At 38.1% G+C, this 6,990-nt stretch overlaps 5 non-coding genes across 5 annotated transcripts; all 5 read right to left on the bottom strand.

The window, feature by feature from the left end:
* Positions 1-1,852: 1,852 nt before the first annotated feature.
* LOC121323721 lies at positions 1,853-1,968 on the bottom strand. The gene has a single exon (XR_005951163.1). It is a non-coding gene; the product is annotated as a U5 spliceosomal RNA (small nuclear RNA).
* A 620-nt stretch (positions 1,969-2,588) lies between these two features.
* On the bottom strand, positions 2,589-2,703 carry LOC121323718. The gene has a single exon (XR_005951160.1). It is a non-coding gene; the product is annotated as a U5 spliceosomal RNA (small nuclear RNA).
* A 450-nt stretch (positions 2,704-3,153) lies between these two features.
* Positions 3,154-3,268, bottom strand: LOC121323719. The gene has a single exon (XR_005951161.1). It is a non-coding gene; the product is annotated as a U5 spliceosomal RNA (small nuclear RNA).
* A 2,701-nt stretch (positions 3,269-5,969) lies between these two features.
* Positions 5,970-6,084, bottom strand: LOC121323717. The gene has a single exon (XR_005951159.1). It is a non-coding gene; the product is annotated as a U5 spliceosomal RNA (small nuclear RNA).
* Positions 6,085-6,532: 448 nt separating this feature from the next.
* On the bottom strand, positions 6,533-6,648 carry LOC121323720. The gene has a single exon (XR_005951162.1). It is a non-coding gene; the product is annotated as a U5 spliceosomal RNA (small nuclear RNA).
* Positions 6,649-6,990: the final 342 nt, after the last annotated feature.

Below are 6,990 nucleotides of genomic sequence, written 5' to 3'. Positions count from 1 at the left end.
ATGCACTCCTATTTGGAGCAGTAACCCTAACTACAACTCAGTCATCAGAACAAGACTGTTTAATAGTGATGTGCGTTCGTGAAAGGCTTATTCATTTTGAATGACTCATTACGGTGAATCTTAGGAATCGGATCAATAGTCCCGTCTGAATCGGTTCTTTCGATTCACCCAATGAACGAATTGCGTGATGCACAGGCGTCGAGTTACCAGCCAATCAAAACTCATTAAATGATTCAAAGCACGAGTCCGACTGATTCGTTGTAACAAGGAGACTGGGCTGTCGATCAACTGGTTGAGTTATGAAACTGAACCGTGTGTACCAAGTTCGTGTGCAGAGGGTTAACGGTTTTGCTTAAAATAGTGTTACCAGATAGTTCATATATTGCAGTAAATCTAACTATATTAGACACCTTACTGTAATGCCCATAGCAAAAACAATTGAGATTATTTCAAACCGCAAACTGAGTATCTGACATGTTTAAAGTTTTTTTTTTTCTTTTTTTGTCAAGATGACAGAGAGAGGGAGATTTATTTAGTGCGTAAGTAATATTGAATTGCATTTTGTGTTGTTTATAAAAAAAAAAAAAAATCTGATCTGTCGTGTAACGTGTTTCCAGTATAATGGATGGCAGCGTTGTGCTATGGCAACATTAAACTTCTCGTAGCAACTATGTATGGTAGGGAGGGATGGAGGGATGAATATTGTATGGTAGGGAGGGAAATCACATAGAGCCTCTCACTTCAACCCCGTATAAAGAAGACATAATAGTAATTCAGTTGACATACATATGTCTCCTCGGCAATGCAAAAGTTCAAAATTCTTCAGCCCAACCTTCAATTTAGGTGGCTTACCAAAAGAGTTTCCGTAAAGACATTCATGGTCGCAATCTCGTTATTTTACTTCAAACAGATCAATTACATAACTCCTGCTCGTTTATTATCTTCAAAAAATATATTTATTAGTTAAAACGTGACTATAAAAACAAACAAATAAAACAACCCGTTTCAACACTGTGTCTTCATCGGGTTCACCTATACAATACATTTTCTTTTGAAAATGACATTACAAGCATACATTTGTTTAAAAACATTTGAAAACACCAGGGCAGTAGTGCTCTGTACAAACAACAAAGATTAAAATCAACGTGATAAAAACCAGTGCTGTTTTAAAAGTGACTGGGGGGAAAAAAGAACCATCTAAATAAAAACCCATGTATGCGAGGGCTGGGGAGTGCGCTCTAAAATGTTCTAAAGGTGAACATAAAAACAGAACAAAAACTAGCAACTAAAACAACAAAAACTATGCTTAACGGTGCCCGTAGTCCTGCTCCTAGGAGCTAACGGTTCCAGTCTTTGTTCTCAAATCCTGACATCCCGGAGTCCGATGATCCTCCAATCTTCACAGGCCTTGTCCTTCTCGATGGTCCGGATGTCCAGAATTACAAAATCTTTAATGAGAGTTTGTGCCCTTCTGGTCGTAGTGATAGTGTCTAGCTCCTGTCTGTGATAAACACAGATGTTGCAGCCCTCCCACTGGATGGGCTTGACATTGATGACACGCTAAGCGCCCCTAGCTGTGCTGGTCGTGATTCCTCCCGCAGGACCATAGAACACAGTCTCAGCGGTCATAATGGTCATGTCAGCAAACAGGTTTAGGAAGACAAAAACAAAGCCAGTCTCATCACACTCCAAGAAGATACGGGCTAGTATTTCAACCTTGTATCACCGCAATGCACCTGTGACAACCAGTAACTGATCAATTAAAAAACACAGTTAACTACTTAACAACTAATCGTAGCAGCCTACGATTATGGATAAAATATAACTTTTTATATTATTGAACAGCATATAAAAGCCCCACCGAAGGAGGGAATCAAAAAATTAGTTTAAACTTATAAATGTTCCGCTCCAAGAAAATCTTTAGTAAAATGCGAAAGATTTATGCGACCTGATGAGAAACCGGAATATACAAATTGCTCAGTTCAGTAGGCAACCTTGTCATATTGTTGTTGTAGTAACAAACGGTTATTTTATATATAGTTTTTTATTTTTTATTTATCTAGTTTTTGGACTGCGGTATGTTGACTGTTAGATATACACGTGATAGTTTAAAGCCATATATTATATAAAACAAAATTGGATTATGTCTAAGTGCTTTGTGGGTAGCAAATGTGATTCAACTGTGCAGAGCAACTTCCTCCCAGCAGTGGAATGTCCGCTCTGGCGGTTATGGAGTGACAGGATTCTTTTCTCATTTTTTATAATCAAGTTACACTATTTTGGTCTAAATAATATGCCTATTTAAAATAGAACAATGTTTCTTTGATAATACAATTTAGAGCAACACACTTATTCGCATTCTGATATATGAGGTAAAGAGGGTGGAGCATTGTTACGTGCAATAACCAAAAAAATAATAAGCTCAGGGTTAATTGCAGAGGTTATGTCTACATGAACGTATTACATACACATTCATCCGTTCCCTACTATACCTACCGTTACGACTGTATTTAAACGTTCAACAACAGTACCTAACAAACAGTTGTTTATAAACATTTAATTTACTCTCACATTACACAACAAAAGGAAGCCCCGCCGAAACAGGGCATCAAAAAATTAGTTGAAACTCATAAATGTTCCTCTCCACGGAAATCTTTAGTAAAAGGCGAAAGATTTATACGATTTGAAGAGAAACCAGAGTATACTTAAGACACGTTGAAGCCAGGAACCAGATAAGAATCGTACTTTACAAAGTGATGGTGGGTTACATAAACATAGCAAAGTAATTGATATTGCAATTCAAATATATATTTTATAAGGCTGTGGGGTTTATTTTTACAAAGGAATTGGAGTTTAAAAAGAAACAAAAAAAGAAGATTATAAAGATAGTTACAGCAGTGCATTATGGGTATGCAAATATCAACGCTACCAGCGTGTAATACAAAGAAACACCAGCTACCTCCGAGCCCTCACTGTTCAAAGGCGGCTGACATTTTGCTGGTGAAACGGTTTGAGATAACTCGGAACAACTTATTTAAAAAGTAGTAAGTGAAACACATTTAAGTTGTAGTTTCCTATGTTGCTTACTTTCATAAATCAAGTCATTAAACAGATCTCCAACATGTTCACAAACTTTTGTTTCAAGAGTAAAAAGTTCCGCTAAAACAGGGAATCAAAAAAATTAGTTGAAACCCATAAATGTTCCTCTTCACGGAAATCTTTAATAAAAGGCGAAAGATTTATACGATCTGAAGAGAAACCAAAGTATAGTAGGGAAAAGCCGTGGAGCGAGTAACTGTTCAGGAGCCCTACTTCACCCGGTGATGGCAAATTATATTATGCACTCAAATTCTGGATGTTTTTTACTCCTATTACTGCAATTCTAACAGATTTGTACCTATTTGAAATGAGAGAGACTTCTAACATCGAACGCAAGTTTGAAAACCAGTTCAGAAAAATAAACTACAGCAAAGCATCACTGACTACCACCGAGAAAGACCAGCGACTGAAATCTTGAGCATGCATATTTTTTTTATTAACTAGAACAATTATAACTAAAATGCCCACTGCTTACTATAAACATTGTCATATAGTAAGCCCAAATCAGCTCTGTGGCGAGTGTTTTTGAAATGTGTCAAGTTGGGCCTCTCATTGTTCTGCTTATGACAATGGATTATAAATAAACAAATAAACAAACAAACAAACAATTTAACTTTACTAAAGTTTTGCAAATAAACCTATATTAAGCATGCTTGACATTGAACGTACTGGTACTAGTGTATAGAACATTAGAACTTTGAAAGATACAAATCTATTAGTACTTGTACCTGTATACTTATTTGTATGGATAGGTTGCATATCTTATCATAATGGATGCATTATAAAAAAATACCTGTTTTGTGAGAGTTAGCAGTCCTGTGGTGTGAGAACTCAAATTAAAATACCATTGCAGTTTTTTTTCCCCCTTCCCAATTCTGTTTTCCAGACTCCACCATCATGCATAGCACGCGGTTCTGGATTCTGCATGCAGCCTTCCGAACATTCGAATTCCCAGCAAACTCAAGAATATCTCTGCAGTAGTGCTGGCAGTGCTCCGGCTTTGCTGGCTCCAGCAGCTCAGCTCCAGCTCCTGGCTGGCTTCAGAGCTGAAGGAGACCCCCTGCTTCAGCTCCAGGCTGGCTTCAAAACTGAAGGAGACCCCCTGCTTCAGCTCCTGGCTGGCTTCAGAGCTGAAAGAGACCCCCTGCTTCAGCTCCTGGCTGGCTTCAGAGCTGAAGGAGACCCCCTGCTTCAGCTCCTGGCTGGCTCCAGAGCTGAAGGAGACCCCCTGCTTCAGCTCCAGGCTGGCTTCAGAGCTGAAGGAGACCCCCTGTTTCAGCTCCAGGCTGACTCCAGCAACCCCCTCTCCAGCTCTGGCTGCTTTTACCTGGCTCCAGCTCCAGAGCCAGAGCCACAAAAAATATGGCAAACTAGGATGGTATCTTTATTTATAAAGTTTTTTAATTGATGTTGCTTGGCTATAAATATTCTAAAGATGATTATATGTGTTTTTGAGTAAAAGATATAAGAACATAGCAATCTGATTTTAAAGATTCACTGTTTTATTTTCTTGTGCAACTTTTTTAGATACCTGTTTGACAAAACCACTCCAGTATAGCTTTGTCAACATCTCGTTGATTTCCTGATGGCATTCCAAAAAAAAAAAAAAAATCTTTTAGCTGAGGTTGCTGGTTTTTTCTTGCTCCCGAAGTATATTTTGTAATCATTTGAGTGATGTCTTTCCAGGTGCCTTTTCTGATTGAAAGACTTCTCGCTCAGATTCTCATGGTGCAGCTTGCATTGTGTTTTCGTCTGTTTATAACATTCCTCAGTTTGCTCTCCCTGTGCCTCAGCCATGTTGATATGGAGAAGACTGAAGTGGTGCTGATGCAAAATGTTAAACTGGAGCATCTGGGGGTGGGGGCTAATGGGATTGTCCACGCAAAGGCTGAAAAACGGGTTTCTCATCTTAAGTAGTGAAATTGTGTGTTGAGTCAGGTTAAATTTGGGTTGGTCACAAAGAGGCCTTATCTTTATTTATGTGACAATTCAGGTGCAGGGGGCCCCATGACTCCAGCATGTGACATTAACCCCCCTGGAAACTAACTTTTGGCCAATCAAGTCAGGACTTCATTTCAGAAATCAGATTGTTGCAAAATGAGGGGTATTTAGGCAGAGCAAGGGTTTGGTTAAAATGACATCTCAAAATACTTAGTGTAGGGGCATAGTGTGAAAATAGACATGCCTTCTTTTGCAAGTGTTTTACAAGAGATGTACACTGAGATGATAGAACCAGTTCTGGAACTAAGAAAGGGGAGGTGTTTTAGGATTGAAATAAATACAAATCATGTGTTATTTAATATAGCTGGTGTGAGAATTGATTTTATTTCATCACCCCCAACACATAATGCATATGAAGTGACATATTCTGTCAATTCAAGTAAACTGGATTTAATATATCAGAGTGTTTAATGTAAGGTAGGAGAGAGTGGAGCACAGCTTAAAAAAAAAAAAACTGTCCAGATTGGCTCCAGGTCTTGAAGCTGGCTCTGGGCTATATAGCCGGAGCACGAACACAGGTATTCTGTAGTCTCTTTTTAACATAAAACGATAAATCTGTATCCTCACAATGCACCTGTATGACAATCAATCACTAATCAATGAAAAAGTCAGCTATTTAACAAGTAAGGGCGTAGCAGTCAACGACATACGTAACGTTTTCTGTGTTACTATATTATGCGGTTAGTATGTAACCTACTCTATTATTGCACAACATTATAAAACCCCGCCTAAAACAGGCAATCAGCGTATTACATACATTCTTCACGTTCCTACTACACCTACCTTTACGACTGTATTTCAGCATTCACCACCGTGTGAACGCTTTTTGGCAAATATATAGTTTACTCTCACATTACACAACAAAAGGAAGCCCCGCCGAAACAGGGCATCAAAAAATTAGTTGAAACTCATAAATGTTCCTCTCCACGGAAATCTTTAGTAAAAGGCGAAAGATTTATACGATTTGAAGAGAAACCAGAGTATGCTTAAGACACGTTGAAGCCAGGAACCAGATAAGAATCGTGCTTTACAAAGTGATGGTGGGTTACATAAACATAGCAAAGCAATTGATATTGCAATTCAAATATATATTTTATAAGGCTGTGGGGTTTACTTTTACAATGGAATTGGAGTTTAAAAAGAAACAAAAAAGAAGATTATAAAGATAGTTACAGCAGTGCATTATGGGTATGCAAATATCAACGCTACCAGCGTGTAATACAAAGAAACACCAGCTACCTCCGAGCCCTCACTGTTCAAAGGCGGCTGACATTTTGCTGGTGAAACGGTTTGAGATAACTCGGAACAACTTATTTAAAAGGTAGTAAGTAAAAAACATTTAAGTTGTAGTTTCCTATGTTGCTTACTTTCACAAATCAAGTCATTAAACAGATCTCCAACATGTTCACAAACTTTTGTTTCAAGAGTAAGAAGCTCCGCTAAAACAGGGAATCAAAAAAATTAGTTGAAACCCATAAATGTTCCTCTGCACGGAAATCTTTAATAAAAGGCGAAAGATTTATGCGATCTGAAGAGAAACCAAAGTATAGTAGGGAAAAGCCGTGGAGCGAGTAACTGTTCAGGAGCCCTACTTCACCCGGTGATGGCAAATTATATTATGCACTCAAATTCTGGATGTTTTTTACTCCTATTACTGCAATTCTAACAGATTTGTACCTATTTGAAATGAGAGAGACTTCTAACATAGAACGCAAGTTTGAAAACCAGTTCAGAAAAATAAACTACAGCAAAGCATCATTGACTACCACCGAGAAAGACCAGCGACTGAAATCTTGTGCATGCATACTTATTTTATTAACTAGAACAATTATAACATGCTCGCTGCTTACTATAAACATTGTCATATAGTATGCCCAAATCATCCCTGTG

The sequence above is a fragment of the Polyodon spathula genome, chromosome 11 (assembly GCF_017654505.1).
Source record: "Polyodon spathula isolate WHYD16114869_AA chromosome 11, ASM1765450v1, whole genome shotgun sequence".
NCBI classification, from domain to species: domain Eukaryota; kingdom Metazoa; phylum Chordata; class Actinopteri; order Acipenseriformes; family Polyodontidae; genus Polyodon; species Polyodon spathula.
Note: the sequence above shows the minus strand (reverse complement) of the source record. Positions and strands in the feature narration are given on the sequence as shown.